The sequence below is a fragment of the Geotrypetes seraphini genome, chromosome 2 (assembly GCF_902459505.1).
Source record: "Geotrypetes seraphini chromosome 2, aGeoSer1.1, whole genome shotgun sequence".
In the NCBI taxonomy this organism is placed as follows: domain Eukaryota; kingdom Metazoa; phylum Chordata; class Amphibia; order Gymnophiona; family Dermophiidae; genus Geotrypetes; species Geotrypetes seraphini.
The window spans coordinates 271,287,561-271,305,148 of record NC_047085.1 but is presented as its reverse complement, the minus strand read 5'-3'; the positions used below and the strand labels follow the sequence as shown (position 1 = coordinate 271,305,148).

The 17,588-nt window shown below is 43.6% G+C and overlaps 1 protein-coding gene across 4 annotated transcripts in view; it reads right to left on the bottom strand.

The window, feature by feature from the left end:
* The window catches only part of LOC117353570 (uncharacterized protein DDB_G0271670-like), a 507,083-nt gene extending 503,419 nt beyond the window's left edge, over positions 1-3,664 (bottom strand). For 2 of the 4 annotated variants that reach the window (XM_033929660.1, XM_033929663.1), the window contains exon 1: positions 3,456-3,664. The gene's annotated coding sequence lies outside the window, so the exon portion shown is untranslated. Of the gene's footprint in view, positions 1-1,993; positions 2,119-3,285; positions 3,333-3,455 lie in introns of all 4 variants that reach the window. The other 2 variants (XM_033929661.1, XM_033929662.1) reach the window with 2 other exon arrangements.
* Positions 3,665-17,588: the final 13,924 nt, after the last annotated feature.

Below are 17,588 nucleotides of genomic sequence, written 5' to 3'. Positions count from 1 at the left end.
AGAAAATTGAGTGCCTCGACACAGGTATCATAGAAACTGGAGAAACAAGGATCCCCCACAGCATGCCTCGAAAGAGGAGTCCGGGGCCTCGAAAAGCCTCAAGGCGGAGTGGAACGAGGCCTACAAGGACCTCCAGCACGAGATCCCACCTGGGCCTGGAAGACTCCCCGAAGAGCCTCAAAGTACGAGGGAAAGAGGAATCTGTAACCTGCCTCAAACATGGGTGTCTCGATGGAGAGGAGTACCTCGAGGCAGAAGCAGATCGAGGCTTTGTGACTGCCTCAAAAGCTTGACAGCAAGAGTACAATGCCTGGGTTGACCAGGCAAGGACTCAGTAAAGGACGAGGCACGAGGCCTCAGAGACCAAGCAGGGTGCGTCTCAAGGAGTACAAGGCCTGAAGTGACCAGGTGAGGCCTCAGTTGAGGACGAGGCCTCAGAGACCAAGCAGTGTGCGCCTCGAGGACATGCTCCGACTGGCTTGCAGGAAGCTTGGTCTAGGCCGAGATCCTGCACGGGTCTGGAAGGTTCCCATAAGAGCCTCGAAGGATGAAGAAGAGAGGGATCCTAATCCTGCCTTGAACAGAGGTGCCTCGATGAAGAGGAATACTTCGAGGCAGAAGCAGATCGAGGCATCTTGAGTGCCTCGAAGCTTGACAGCTAGAGTACAAGACCTGGATTGACCAGATGAGGACGAGGCATGAGGCAGGTTGAACCTTGAGGATATGTTCAGACTGGCTTGCAGGGAGCAAAGTCAAGGCCGGAGCATGTTGAGCAAACACAGTGCTAAGCTCTCAGCCCTGGAAAGATGCACCATACCAATGAACTGGTACTGAAGGTGCAGCAGTCTGCTCCATAGAGGGCAACCTCGAGAATGAGTATTCCCTAGGGGGTCTCATAGAGGCTGGTACAACTGCACTCATTGCCTGGATTGCCCGAGACTTTGGTTGAAAGGCTGAAGGCTTCGTAGCCAGTGAACCTGCAGAGGAAAAAAGATACTTGCCTGTCTTCAGAGGATTCCCCGAGGAAGGAGGCTTGGCCAACGAGGGCACTGACAGGGTCGAGGTTGAGGCCATTTCAGCAGACGGTTTCATGACCCCAAAAAGTTGCTGAATCTGGACCCAACATGTCCTAAGAGCCCCTTCTGAAAAGTAGCACAGCGGGTGCAGGAATTAGGATGGTGGTCGGGTCTCAAATAGTGAAGACATGAATGCTGTAGGACAGTGAGAAAACCCCACATGGTTACACTGACTACAGCATTGAAAATCCTGGAACAAGCCGGGACATGAAAGAAAACAACGGCCGCAGCCGAAACGAAGACTTGCAGTTAGGACTGCGGCCCCAGCTGGTCGACGGAAGAAAAGAACAAAAGTCTTCTTTTTTTTTTTTTTACACGCACCACACAGCGACTTGAAACTAAAAGTAATTTAAAATAACCAAAAACAAAGCCGCAGTGTGAGAAGGCAATGGACAACAGGGCAGAACTAGAAAACAGGTGCTTCTCAGCTCCGCGCAAAAACAAGAACTGAGGAGATGCTGAGGAGACGTGCACCCTGACTCGGGCGGGAAGGCACTCGCGAACTTTAAAGTTCTACAAGCAAGTTGCTTGCGAGGCTCTCCGCTACGGAGCTCCGTGGATGACATCACCCCATGTTGAGAATATGCTGCCTGCTTGTCCTGGGACAATAGGTTATTTTTATATCCTTCTTAAAGCATATTAGACACCTTCAAATTTAGCAAAACTATTTAAACATCCTTCCAACCTGTGCTGGTCTTGTAATCAAGATGGGTGACACCTGTTATTTAATTGTATATATCTATGTTCATACTTGGAAAGAATATAAGAGGAAATAAACTCTATAATTTCAATGGGATCTCATGCACTCATATCATTTGGCATTGTATGAGTAATACTTCGAGCAATGAAGCCCTAAACTCAACATCCCAGAGAAATATACAAAACTGTTCAACATCATGATGGCAATAATGACTTACCTTATTATCCTCTGTTGGACAATATGAAGCTTACTTGCAATGAATGGTGGTCACAGCTTTGCATGCATGCATACTATCTCCTCCTCTGTGAAAACTTGGTCTGCGCTTTATAACATGTGTAACATCTAGTAAACGTTATGAAATAGAGTTGCTTTTGTTACCGTTACTCCTTCACATCACTAATTTAATAATAATAAACTTTATTCTTATATACTGTCACACCATGACAGTTCAAGGCGGTTTATAACAAGAGAAACTGAACAATATCGAGGTTGTTTTATACTATATTGACATTTGAATAAAAATAAATTTTAAAAATGCATGGGATAAACATAATGGAATCCTGTATGGAAAGAGAATGGAAACAAACTGAGCTGTGTTTAGATGGCAATTCTAGTATTTGTGAAGTGAAGGCAGTACCAGGCAGACTTCCTCAGTCTGTATCCTGAACATGACAAGAACAAATCAAGATCAAGTATGTATATATAGTATATCATATCTTATGAGTTTATCTTGTTTGGGCAACACAAGTCTTTATCTGTTGTCATCTATGAATTTGTGAGGGCCAAGATATGAAGTGTGAGAAAGAAAGAGAAAAAGCTCATCAGCCACTCTATTCAGCAACAGCACTGGCTCGCATTTAATTTTTTTTTATTATCATTTTTTATTTCTTTTCCACAGAATAATCCCTATTTGAAAAAAAAAAAAAGAAGATCTCTGCTTTGGACACAGTACAGAAAAACACCTTGAATCAATCTATTTCTGAAGAAGCCCATACCCTACACTTTTTACTTCCAACCGTTGGCTCCAGACTGACTGCGGGCCAAGAGAAAAAGGGAAGTCAAGGTTCAAACCCAACTGCAGCTCTTGTGATCTAAGCAAGTCTTTTAACCTCCCATTACATCTTGTACAAACAGATTGCAAACTCCCTGACAAGTACCTACTAGACTTGAATTCAACTTGCCTTGAACTATTTTTCGAAAAAGGTGACCACATTATCAGGGTTGAGTTTTGACTTAGGAACTAACATATCACAGACCTACAGTGAAATGTTTCATTGAACGTCTAGCTCTCAGGGCCACTAACCAATCAATTACATGAGAGACTGCGCTGCTCGGAAGCACTTTAGCATTTTCTGGGGGATCTGCATTAGTGTGCAAGCGAATACTGCAGACATAACGCACATCCCTCGGCAAATAAGTTTTTCCAACATTCAGAAGCGGCAAGCGTCACAATCTAATCTTTATTAGCAACACCGTGTACAACTCTTCAAGCTTCTCCTCCCCTCTCACCGGCAATGGAATGTTCTCACGTTCCAGTTCACAGCTATTTCACTGCACTTTAAGAAAAAAAAAAAAAAAAAGGTGCCCGTCAACGGTGGTGCTCCATCTGCAGAATGCCCCTCCCCCACGACAGGAGCGTTCCGTTGCACCCTGGTATCTAACTTTGCTGCCCCGCTCACCTGCTGCGGTTTCTCTTACGATCACACAGCAGCCAGACAACCAAATAGAAAACCCGCCGACCTCCAGGGTATCTAAAACCGCCACAGGCCCGTACTCCTGTAGACGGCGGCTCTGCAATGGTCTGCGCGTGCGTCCACTCAACCAACACAAACCACATCAGCCTATAACAGACGCGCATAGCCTGCTCAGTGAGAGCGACTTCCATCGACTTCCGGTAGGAAGCGAGGGAAAAAAACCTTGTAGAAGAGCTACTCTATACGCATAAAAAGTGTGCGGCTTACTAAGCAGCGCCGCCTGGTGATAGCTGTCTTTTTTTTTTTTTTTTAGTACGAGACATGTGATGGCCAGTATAATAAGTCTAACTCACATTTAATTATCCTATGTTTGGATAAGAAACATAGTAACATAGTAGATGACAGCAGAGAAAGACCCGAATGGACCATCTAGTCTGTCGAACCTGATTCGATCTAAAAGTTTGTTGGGTATTTTTTTTTCTTCTTCTTCTCCTTAGCTATTTCTGGGCAAGAATCTAAAGCTCAAAGAAAGCAAACAGAATGCTGGGTATCATCAAGAAGGGTATCACGACCAGGACAAAGGAAGTCATCAAGCCACTATCGTGCAATGGTGCGCTCGCATCTGGAGTACTGTGTCCAGTATTGGTCGCCATACCGCAAGAAGGACATGGCAATACCTGAGGGAGTCCAGAGAAGAGCGACGAAAATGATGAGGTATGGAAAACTTTTCGTATGCCAACAAGTTAGAACAGCTGGGGCTGTTCTTCCTGGAAAAGCAGAGACTTAGAGGAGACATGATACAAACTTTCAAGATCCTGAAAGGCATAGATAAGGTAGACAGGGACAGATTCTTCAGACTATGGGGAACAACAAGTACAAGGGGGCACTCAGAGAAACTGAAAGGGGACAGGTTTAGAACCAATGCCAGGAAGTTCTTCTTCACCCAGAGAGTGGTGGACACATGAAACGCACTACCGGAGGTTGTGATAGGGCAGAAGATACTACAGGGATTCAAAGAAGTTTGGATAAATTCCTGAAGGATAAGGGGATTGAGGGATACGGATAGAAGTAGTGATAGGTTTCAGGATGAGGCAGGGACCACTTGACAGGTCATGGATCTGATGGGCCGCCGCAGGTGCAGACTGCTGGGCATGATGGACTCTGGTCTGACCCAGTGGAGGCAACTTCTTATGTTCTTATGTTCTCTGCCTGGTACTGTTCTTAGGTTCCAACTACTGAAATCTCCATCAAAGCTCACTCCAATCCATTCTACACCCTCCCAGTCCTTGAAGCCCTCCCCAAACGGCCATATACAGACACAGACTGTGCATGTCTGCCCAGTACTGGTCTTAGTTCTTCGATAATTACTATTAGTCTTTAAGCCCATTACATTAATGGGTGCTAGAATAGATGTGTCTGTCTTTCTTTCTTTCTCGCTCCTTGGCCGCTGTCTATCTCTCTGGCCCCGTTTGTCATTCTTTCTGTCTGTCTCTCTCCCTGGCTCCCTGCTTATCTCTCTCTGCCCCCCCTCCCCCCCCCCCGAGCAAACCAAGATTGCTGCCTGCCCCCCAGCATACCCCTCCCCCCAAAGCAGCCCCTTTTCCCTCTCCCCCTCTTCTTGCTGTCTCTCTGTCTCTCTCCCTGGCCCCCTATCTTTCTTTGCCCCCCCCCCCGAGCATACCAAGATTGCTGCCTGCCCCAATACATCCCTCCCACCCTGTTCGCTTCGTCCAGGCTGAAGGACACCCTCCTGTCATTGTTCTCGCTGCCACTCAAACCGCCACATAATGACGCAAGCCACTGCATGCAACACAAATCGAGCACAGCCATGGAATCACACATCACACTGTCAGGGATCACGGCATTGTAAATGCGCATGCACACTTAGGGTTTTATTAGGCAGGGGTAGGGAACTCCAGTCCTCGAAAGCCGTATTCCAGTCGAGTTTTCAGGATTTCCCCAATGAATATGCATTGAAAGCAGTGCATGCAAATAGATCTCATGCATATTCATTGGGGAAATCCTGAAAACCTGACTGGCATACAGCTCTCGAGGACCGGAGTTCCCTACCCCTGGTATAGAGGATTATTTTCTGATTCTAGATCAGACATGGGCAACTCTGGTCCTCGAGGGTCAGAATCCATTTGGGTTTTCAGGATTTCCCCAGGAGCAGGCAGGGAGGCTTGCCAGCGTGGGAGCGCACTCCGCCCCTCCCCCCTCCCGATGGGACTGCACAGGGCCGACTTCGCTGGACCCAGGAGCAGGCAGGGAGGCTTGCCGGAGTGGGAGCGCACTCCGCCCCTCCCCCCACCCGACGAGACTACACTGAGCCAGTTGGAAGGCTCAGGAAGTCTCTCAGCATCCGTATTTCTGTTAGTTTCTGTTTACTTCTTGTTTCTCGTTTGAAACTCACTTTGGCCACATTGCTGGACCCATGAGCAGGCAGGGAGGCTTGCTGGCGTGGGAGCACACTCCGCCCCTCCCCCCTCCCGACAGGACTGCACAGGGCCTACATCGCTGGACCCAGGAGCAGGTAGGGAGGCTTGCCAGCGTGGGAGCGCACTCCGCCCCTCCCCCCACCCGACGAGACTACACTGAGCCAGTTGGAAGGTTCAGGAAATCTTTCAGCACCCATGTTTCTGTTTACTTCTTGTTTCTTGTTTGAAACTCACTGTGGCCAGATCGCTCGACCCAGGAGCAGGCAGGGAGGCTTGCCGGCGTGGGAGCGCACTCCGCCCCTCCCCCCACCTGACAGGACTACATTGAGCCAGTTGGAAGGCTCAGGGAGTCTCCCAGCACCTGTTTTTAGTTTGTCTCTTTTTCTTTTTGCTTTATTTTAATCTCACTTTGGCCGACATCGCTGGACCCAGGAGCAGGCAGGGAGGCTTGCCGGCGTGGGAGCGCACTCCGCCTCTCCTCCCCACCCGATGGGACTACGCTGAACCAATAAAAGATTCAGCACCTAACAGCACACTGTCTAAGACGCTCATAGCACCTTTGTGAAGCGACCAAGAAGCGATCCACCCCCCCACAACACTACCAAACGTAAAACCAACCAAAAAACAGCAGCCAAACCACCAAAGACCCTTCAACCACCTTTCACCAACCACCAACCACCAAACAAACCCCCCCCCAAAAAAAAAAACAACCCAAAATGAAGCTAACCTCATGAGCCCAGCACTTCGTACTGTTAATCCTTCTTTTAACCAGCGGGAAGACAGCAGCAAATAACCTCCTCCCTACACCCGCTACAGATATAAATAAATCTCTCTTCCAAAATAGGAGAACATCAAGTGACAGAAACTCAAACCTACAATCTAACACTCTACACTCCATTACCACAGCATGGGGAAAAAGACCAACACACACTAAGACTAAACCACACCGGCACACCAAATCACTTATATATCCAAACACAACCCACAACTATCACACAGAGATATCCACACTCAAATGCGCCTACTTAATTATCAGAGTGCTAGGTCCAAAAACAGAGCTTATAAAAACCTGGATAACACAAGAAAACCTGGACTGTCTTTTCCTCACAGAAACCTGACTAACCTCCGACTCAGACCCCAGAATAACTGAAGTCTGCCCACAAGGATACAAAATTACAGTGGTCTGCAGAGAATAAAAAAGAGGCGGAGGCCTAGCATAATCAAACAAGATCTAACCCTTAATATAATTGAGAAAACATCTAACCCGTACATGGACCTTTTAGCTTGCCAACTCTCAAGCACCACACTAAAAGACACACTAAACTGCATGCTCTGCTACATAGCGCCGGGAAATTGGTCTTTAGCAAGAATCATAGTGGAAGACTTCATATACCAAAACTCACTAATAGCAACCTTCAACCTACTCCTAGGAGACCTAAATCTACACCTAGATGATCAATCATCCAAACAAGTAGACAACTTTCTCTCATTTCTCAAAGCCTTATCCTTCCAAATGCTAAATCCACAAACAACTCATGAAAAAGGCCACCAACTTGATATTGCAGCCTTCATGACCCACCAACCATCCTTAACAGAAATTCATATATCTAACGGAACATGGTCCAGATCCATCTGGTCAGACCACTACACCTACACTTTCAACATCAACTGGACCAAAAACAACAAAAAAAACTATACCAAAACTCAATAAAGTAACATACACCTCACGCAAACACATCGAACCCTCCATATTCTGGTCTAAAATAGATTAAACTATTCTAGAAAACAACCCCGAGGACTTCATCTTACATTGGGAAAGACTTTGCTCCAACACCCTTGATGATTTAGCCCCACTGCAAACCAAATCCAGACCCAGCAGGAGATCAGATAAATGGTTCGACTCCGAACTGCTACAACTCAAAAGACAATGTAGACGACTAGAGAGAAAATGGAGAAAATCAAACTCGGATCATACAAAATCCGCCTGGAAAAAAATCAACAAACAATACAAATCACAATTAAAGGACAAGAGAAAAGCACACTCACCAACCTAATAGGCACTGAAACCCAAGACACCAAAAAACTATTCCAAATTCTAAAAACCCTAACCGACACCAAACCCTACCTGACCACTAACAATACTACCCCCCCTCAGCCACTCTATTAGCAGAACACTTCCAAAATAAAATTACCAATGCAAGAGCTACCCTCAATGACACCTCTACCCATCCTAACGAATTCACAATTCTCCCCATAGATAGAGATTCTACTGCAGCAGATAGAATATGGTCTCAATTCCCCAACATACAATGGCCCGAATTCAACAAATACTACAAAAAAATACAGCCATGCATCCTGTGACCTCAACAACTGTCCACCATATCTTCGAAAAACATCCAGCACAAAATTCCGAGCTTTTCTTCTAAATTGGATACAAATCTCGCTAATAAACGGCCACTACCCTACCAACCTCAGCGAAATCATCATCACCCCGATCCTCAAAGACCCCAAAGGACCGATAGACCAAAGAGCCAACTACAGACCCATTGCCTCTATTCCACTCTACATCAAAATAATAGAAGGACTAGTTGCCAAATTCCTCTCCAATTACCTAGAAAACCATAACATACTCCATCCCACACAATCCGGCTTCAGAAACAACTTCAGCACGGAAACACTACTAGGATCTCTTGGACACAGCCAGACATCTCAGCACAGGAAAAAAAATGATGCTCATACAACTAGACCTTACCGCTGCATTCGACTTGGTGGACCATAACATTCTACTACAAATCCTGGATACAATAGGTATCACAGATAAAGTATTCACATGGTTTGAAGGATTCCTTAAATCAAGAACCTATAGAGTAAAATCAGACAAACAAAAATCTGAACCTTGGTCAAACCCCTGCGGAGTTCCCCAAGGATCTCCTCTATCCCCGACTCTCTTCAATCTCTATACAGCCTCCCTCAGCTCTCACCTGGACAAACAAGGCATAACCTCCTACAGCTATGCCGATGACATTACCATTCTGATACCCTTCGATCAACCTGAACTCTCCATGACGAACACAATATACCAAACACTAAAATCAATAGCAACCTGGATGAAAGATCACAAACTGAAATTGAACCCAGATAAAACAAAATTCATCCTCCTAGAAAACAACAAAATACCAACCATAACCAACATTGAAATCAATGCAATCAACTACTCCATACAAACCACCCTAAAACTGCTAGGAATAACTATCGACAGATGCTGCACCATGCAACTGCAAATCAATAAAACAATACAAAAGTCATTCTTAGTCATGAGAAACTTAAGACAAGTTCGGAAATTCTTTGAGAAAACTCAATTCCAGCTCATAGTTCAGTCCTTAATTCCAGCTCATAGTTCAGTCCTTAATACTAGGCCTACTTGACTACTGTAATATCCTCTACTTCCCATGCCCTACAACCATAACAAAACAACAACAAACTATCCAAAACACAGCACTCATCTACTCATTAAAGAAACATTACAGAAGCATATCTCCAATCGCACTGGCTTTCGATCCCAGCAAGAATACAATTTAAATTCTACTGCCTACTATTTAAGACTTTATACGGAAACAGTCCAAACGACCTGAATAACCGCCTCATCCACAACCCCGCAACCAGACATAGGAAAACTCATACCCCATTCTCATACCCCCCAATTAAGGAGGTCAAACAGAAAAAACTATATGATGGCCTCCTGGCCACTCAAGCAGCCAAACTAGACAACCAAATCACCAATCTACTGACGGCATCCCAAGACTACAAGACTTTTAGAAAAGAAATAAAGACCATACTCTTCAAGAAAACTCTGAAAAAAGAAATAATACCGCAAGTCTCAAACTCCACCTCTCAGCACCTCTCTCCACCGCTCAGCACCGCATCACCCAGCTCGACCGGGCCGGCGTGGGAGCCCTGCTCCGCCCCCCCGATCCTGCAGGAGGACACCACATTAAAAAGACCTGGCGCCAACGGCGCACCGTCGTTCGGCACGCCGACGAAGGCGCACGACAAAGGCGCCTGCGCCTTTGTGAGTGCCTTCGTGGAGCACCTGAGGGGAACACCTAAGCGGGAACACTTTCGCCCTAAAGAACGCTCCACCAGATAATCTGCTGACCACCAACAAGGCAAGAAGCCCGAGACCCCCCCCCCCCCCCGACAATCATAGACTATTACCCCATTCAACTCCTTCACAATCATATAACAATTTATTCGCAATCCTTTACAAGAGCATCTGCGGACAAAGACAGAAAGCCTACATAGACAATATACCAACATAAGTCAACACTAGAAAGATTCCAAATCAGCAATCATGAAACTCTTACCAATCCTACTGATATATTTGCTATGCAACAATGTGAAAAAAGCTATATCACTCTATCCAAAGATGCACTCCGCACACGAACCTGATACACCAATTAGGCTCCTAATTAACCAACAGGAAGAAAGAATAAATCATATTACAACGATCACTAATAATAACAGACCTCACCGCACCCTCAAAAAAAGACCAAGGGAGTTAAAACTCATCAAAATCAGTACACCCACCACACTCAACACAACTACCTCCATTCCCTGAGCCTACCTTAACACCAGATCAGTAAGGAACAAAGCTTTCTTAATCAAAGACTGGATCGTCCACAAAAAGATAGCCTGCCTCTTTCTAACGGAAACATGGTTACTATCAGAAGAGGATCCAATACTAAATGACCTAATACCAAATAACTACAAAATCCACATGCTAAACCGTGAAGACCGCAGAGGGGGAGGACTAGCAATCATCCTCAAGGAAGAACTCGAACTAGAATTAGTTGACTCCAAGATAACCAACCAACTAGAAACACTAGCATGCAAGATTAGCAATAAAGACCTAGAAGAGTACCTCTCCTGCATTCTATTTTACATACCGCCAAAATGCTGGTCAAAGGCCAGAGAAGACTTCTATGAATTCATCCTACACAACTCAATCACCCCATCCTACAATATTATAGCAGGAGACGCAAACCTACATCTAGAAAACAAGAAAAATCCCGACACAAAAGATTTTAAAAACTTCCTATCCTCACTCAATTTCAATCTCCCTTCATCCACACAAACCCATGAAAAAGGCCACCAGCTAGATTTGGTAGCTATGTCCACAAAATAAATCCTAAATCCCACTATCTACATATCAAACGGCAGTTGGACCCACGACATCTGATCCGACCACTACACCTATTACTTTAATTTAAACTGGAACCAAACTACAGTAAAAACTCACCCAAGGATAAAAAAAGAATATCTCATAAGGGGCCACATTAACCCAGAGGAATACTGGGCCCACTACAAAGCGCACGAGGAGACGAATGATAAAGGAGAATTCTGGGAACAATGGTCAAAAACAAGCTCAAATATCTTAGACAAAATAGCACCCAAACAAAACAGAACAAAACGTTCAAATAAATATAACAACTGGTACGACTCCGAACTACAAAAAATGAAACAATCAACACGACGACTAGAAAGGATCTGGAACAAATCAGGTGAAATATCTGACAGGAATAACTGGAGATCAAACATAAAGGAATATAAACAATTGATAAAAGATAAAAGGAAAAAATTCTACTCAACCAAAATATATACATCCAACACAACCTCAAAAGGAATTAATACTCATGAATTGTTCAATCTAGTAAAAAATTTATTTGATACCACACGCCACAGTCAATCAACGCACGGCATAAAACTTCCATCAGCAGATGAGCTAGCACAACACTTTAACTCAAAAATTGTAAACCTAAGGAACAACTGCCCAACAAACAACACAGATGAACAGCAAATAGCCAACACACACGAAAACGAAACACCAGTGGATATGTACTGGAACTCCTTTCAGGACCTAGAATGGAACAACTTCATAAAACTCTACAATAAATATACCAAATCAAACTGCATCCTAGATCCCTGCCCATAATGAAACCTAACATAATGAAAGCAGCCCCTTTAGACTTTAAGATAACACTATGGACACATATGTCCAACAATTTCAAAAACGGAAAATTCCTATCAAAAAATGGTCACATTATAATCACCCCAATCCCAAAAAATCATAAACTACCACTAACTTCAGCAACCAACTATAGACCAGTAGCATCCATCCCATTTTTTGTAAAAATAATGGAAGGCTTGGTACAAACCCAATTGATGGACTATCTAGATCGGTTCTCACTGCTACATGAAACCCAGTCAGGTTTCAGACCTCTGTTCAGCACTGAGACGGTGATAGCAGCAATCTTAGAATACCTACATAACTTATTTAGTAAGGGCCACAAAGCCTTAGTGATGCAATTCGACATGAGCTCAGCCTTCGACTTGGTAAATCACAAAAAACTACTACAATGCTTAGACTCAATAGGCATCGGAGGCGAAGTGCTGAACTGGTTCTGAGGCTTCCTTACGACCCGCACCTATCAAGTTCGCTTCAACTACAATCTCTCTAAAACATGGAGAAACCCATCAGGCGTCCCACAAGGGTCCCCACTATCCCCATTACTCTTCAACGTCTACATAGCTTCACTAGGCACAAAGCTAACCCAGCAAGGCATAAAAGTATTCAGCTACGCAGACGACTTCACAATCATAATCCCATTTACAGCATCCCCTCCGAAATCACACCAACAGCAACTGAAGCGCTAAACACGATGGATCAATGGACCACAGATTTCAGACTGAAGCTCAATTCAGAAAAAACTAAATTCTTCATAGCCTCGCTACACGCACAGAACACGACAATATCAATACACATTAACAATCTAAACTACCCCATTCAACCAACGATGAAGGTTCTAGGAGTAATACTAGACCAAGGACTAACCATGAAGGACCACATAAACTCCTTAATCAAAAGAGGGTTTTTCACTCTCTGGAAACTTAAGTCCATTAAGGCGTACTTCCACACTTCAGCTTTTAGAATTCTAGTACAATCCCTAATACTAAATCACCTGGACTACTGCAACATCACCCATCTGACAATCCCCCAGAAGCAAATGCAAAGACAACTGATACAAAATGCAGCAGTCAGGATGATCTTCGGGCTGAAGAAGTCCGATCACATAACCCCTTCCTACCGACTCCTACACTGGCTACCGATGGAGGCGCGCACGAAGTTCAAGCTAGGATGTCTCTGCTTCAAGGTACTAAATGGTCTAGCCCCAAAATACATAACAGATCTCTTCTCATTTCCAACCAACAGACATGAAAGAAAAACACACATGAAATTTATCTCCCCACCGGCTAGAGGGTGCAAATATAAGAGACACCATCAACAACTGCTATCATATCAAGCTGCCATATGGGGTAAAGACCTAGAAAAACTAATTGCGCACACAAACAACTATGAAGAATTCAGAAAACACCTAAAAACTTACCTATTCTTGAAATACCTAGGTAACGAACCGGAACATCAACCCCCCTCGTAACATCACCACACACCTGAATTTTCAACTGTTAACCCCAAACCCCCCTAATCACTAAACATGAACACTATACGAACTTACGGAATATTTCTACTTCTGTTTAAACAACTTGGCGCTTCCTGGCCTTGCAACACACAAACTGACGTTAACACTACTAATGTCATCAGAAGTACAATGCTATACACTTTAAGTAGTTGTACGAGAGATACACTGCTATACTCTCTAATTCGCTGTATGAAAAACTTCTCTTGATTGTATTTACAGTTTCTTTATTGTAAACCGCTATACCCTCTAATTCGCTGTATGTAAAACTTCTCTTGATTGTATTTACAGTTTCTTTATTGTAAATCGCTATACTCTCTAATTTGCTGTATGAAAAACTTCTCTTGATTGTATTTACAGTTTCTTTATTGTAAACCGCTATACTCTCTAATTCGCTGTATGTAAAACTTCTCTTGATTGTATTTACAGTTTAGTTTATTGTAAACCGCCTAGAAGTCGCAAGATTACAGGCGGGATATAAGAATAAAGTTATTATTACTAAAGCCAACTACCCCAAACAAATAACCTTACCCATTTCTCACTCTTTTTGAAAATGACCAATTTTTATTTTTTTTTTGTAAGTTCTTGTTGCAATACATCTTGGATAATTCTTTTGTAATCCGCCTTGAAACTGCAAGGTAATGGCGGAATAGAAATCCCTAATGTAATGTAATGTAATGAATATGCATGAGATCTATTTGCATGTACTGCTTATGTAGGGTCATGAAATGGTTAACTGTTGTTTAAAATATTGCTCTGGTCTACATAGCTGAAGAAAGTGTACAATCTATTGACTTCATCTGCCTAAAATGTATGTCCCTACCTTACCACATTGTAAGCTGAATAGATAAGAGTTTGAGCCATGATGTACCCTGTCCTTCTGTACATGTAGCATTTAGACCTGTAAGATTTAGATAAGCAGACAAATGAGCTAGATTCCTATAGGACTATAAGTTGTACCCCTGAACCTATCATAAGTGCTGGCTTAGGACCAATAATAATTGTAGAAAGTTATAGAAGTAACAAATGAAAATTGTAGTTTTTGCATATATTAGTTTGCGAAAAGGGCATAAAAGTCCATGTATTTCCTGTTTCTGACACTCTAGTAGGCAGGCTATTAATTGCACTAGAGTCCGGTATACCGTAATAAATTTATTGTACTTTCTTCACGCCTCTGACTTTGTGTGTCCAAGTGACCTTTCATTTGGCTTCCGAACAGGGACTTGAAGGTCTCTTGACCACTGGTTACTCGATTGGTCACTTGTTTCTGGTCCTACGGCTGATGTGTCTGCTTAGCCGGCTGCCTTCCTTTTGGGGGGTTGGCAGACCTCAGGACGTTTGACCACATCAACTGACTTATCTAGTCTCAGTTTAAAGTACAAGAATCTGTATCAGTTTAATTCTGTCCTGGAGTGGCCACCATCTGGTAAGTGGGGATTGATCATCCCTATCCTGTCTCTCGTCTCCTGCCTAGTAAGCCATGTGATCTGTCGCTGAAGTCGTGGGGGGGGGGGATTCTATGAACTGTTATTTTCTGGTTGAGTAACTGAACTGAAATCTGTTGTGTTTTGTGTGTTTGAGAGTGTCTGAGACGTCCTTGAGGACGAAGTGAGTGTGGACCTGTTAGTACTGCGTTTCCCTAGTCCGGAGACAGGCAGGGCCAGGAATTCAGGGAAGTGTTTTTGTCCTCCATTGCACAATGGGGGGGATGTCTGTCTACCTGTGGGGATCCCTTGATATGTTAACTAATTTTAAAAAGGAATTTGTCTTTGATTATACTTAACAAATCAACCCTTATTCATCTGTGCCAGTTAGAATGGCCGATATTTGGTGTGGGCTGGCCCCCCTCTGGCTCCCTGGAAAAGGACATAACTCGTCAGGTTATGCATTCATTTGCTGTCGGTTCCTCTTCCAGTCAGCCAATTTTTGCATTCCAATGGGAAAACCCTTCACTGGACAAACCTCCTAAGTAACCTGGACTCGTCTATCCCAGGGCTTTAAAATTAGCCCCACTCTATTCAGCACCGCCCTTGCTTCAGACCTTGCCAACTTCTTCCCTTCATCTGATTCCCAAGTCCTGCAGTATTCTGGGTTCTTTATGAGTTCTGTCTGTCCAAATGTATCAGTGAAGTTTAAATTGTCAGTTGTTCACAGCATGAGAGGAGAGTACTTTTTCTTTTGTGCTGATAAGGGCCATGAAGTGTTTAGCACTTCAAATGCGGTTTCTCCTGAAATAGATAAGTGGTTTTGCATTTGAAGTTTTTGGCTATGTTATAAAATGTTTATATATATTCAGAAATAAATATAAACGAAAAATATGATTTCTGGAAATTATATTCCATGCTAAAAAGAAGTTCTTTGTCCAAATTTAGAAGTTATTTGTCTAAATTTTAAAATTCTGAAAAGGACTACATCTGTAATTTGATCTCTTTGATCTTTAAGCAACTCTCTCTCCTTTGTGAAATTCTGTAGGAAGGGGGAGTAAGTCTCTACTGAGACCCATGTTGATTGTAAAAAAAAAAAAAAAAAAATGTTTAAACTTGTGAATACAGTAAAACCTTGGTTTGGGAGCATAATTTGTTCCAGAAGCATGCTTGTAGTCCAGGGCACTCGTGTACAAAAATATACATACTTGTATTGCAAGCCCTTGCTCATTTGGAACAGTCACTGCATTTCTGCAGCGTCATATAGAAAGGAACCATTGGCTCAGTTGTGAAAATGTGATGCTTCTATACTGTATGTACGTGTATTGCAAGACATTGCTGGTATAGCAAGTTAAAATTTAATCATTGCTTGTCTTATAGAACACTTGCAAACCAAGTTATTTGCAATCCAAAGTTTTACTGTATATTCCAATCTTTGTTTTGTATTTCTTTTTATAAAAATGTAAGCTTAGTATAAAAATGTAAGTTTAGGTAAGAATGTAATTTTTAGGAATGCTTTTATAAGGAAGTAAATATTTTTGCCAGTCAGCTGATAGTGAAGGGACTGCTGCTTTACAGAGCGCTTGTGTCAGACTACCCTGCTTAGTGGGTGGATCCAGAACTGCATTTTACTTAATTTTTACAAGTCAGCTCTTTGGGGTAGGAACCTGATATAGAATAGGGATTGAGAACAATTCTTATGTGTTAGTAGACATCTTAAGTTCAATTATTTTGTAACTTCTCTAATCTTTTGTAAACCGCATAGCACTTCACGGTATTGCGGTATATAAACTGTTATTATTATTATTTATCTGAGTCTTTCAGATAGTGGGTCTGCCTTTTAAATTTTCCTGTGGCCATATTTACACTGATTTCAAGTATGCCTTCCTTGTGTCACCTACCTTGGCTTTCAAATCTCCCAGGGTACCAGGTCCCTTCCTACACCTGTGTCCAGGCTGTCTGTAGTCTCCCTGTCCCTGATAACTGCAAGGCTCTGAGCACCTTTCTCAGTATTGCAGGATACTGTCCCATCTGGATCCCTGATTTCTCTACTATTGCTCGTCCTCTGTATGATTCCACCAAAGGCGCTGACTCAGCCCCTTTTGTCTGGACCCAACTTCAGGAGCGGTCTTTTCGCTGCCTCCAAAACTTCTGACTCAGGCCCCTACCCAAGCAGCTGAGCTGTATGCCCTCACTTCTGCCCTGCGATATTCTGCCTCTCAGTCTTGCAACATCTACACTGACTCCAAATATGCTTTCTTTACCTTGCATTCCCATAGGGCCATCTGGAAACATCGAGGTTTCATTACAGCCTCCGGCCGCCTGATCCATCATGCTCCCCTCATTCTTGACCTTCTTGAGGCCGTACAACTACCCTCACGTGTTTCTGTTATGCACTGCCATGCTTACAGATGCGTGGCGGACCTTGTCTCTCATAGCAATGCCCTTGCCGACCGCACAGCCCGAGCTGCCAGTCTCTGCCCCCTCTTTCGGTTCCTCTGTATACAATCATTCCTTTTCTGGACACTCTTACACCCCAGTACACTTCTCAGGAACAGACTTGGGCATGCACTATTTTGGGCCAGTCTGTCCTGAAAGGGGGGTGGATACAAATATGCGCCAATTTAAGTGCCAATCCAGACCCACACACTGATATTTCAAACACGAGCACAGTGGGTACCCTCATAGTTATTCCTCAACACCTGGCCCTCACGATTGTCA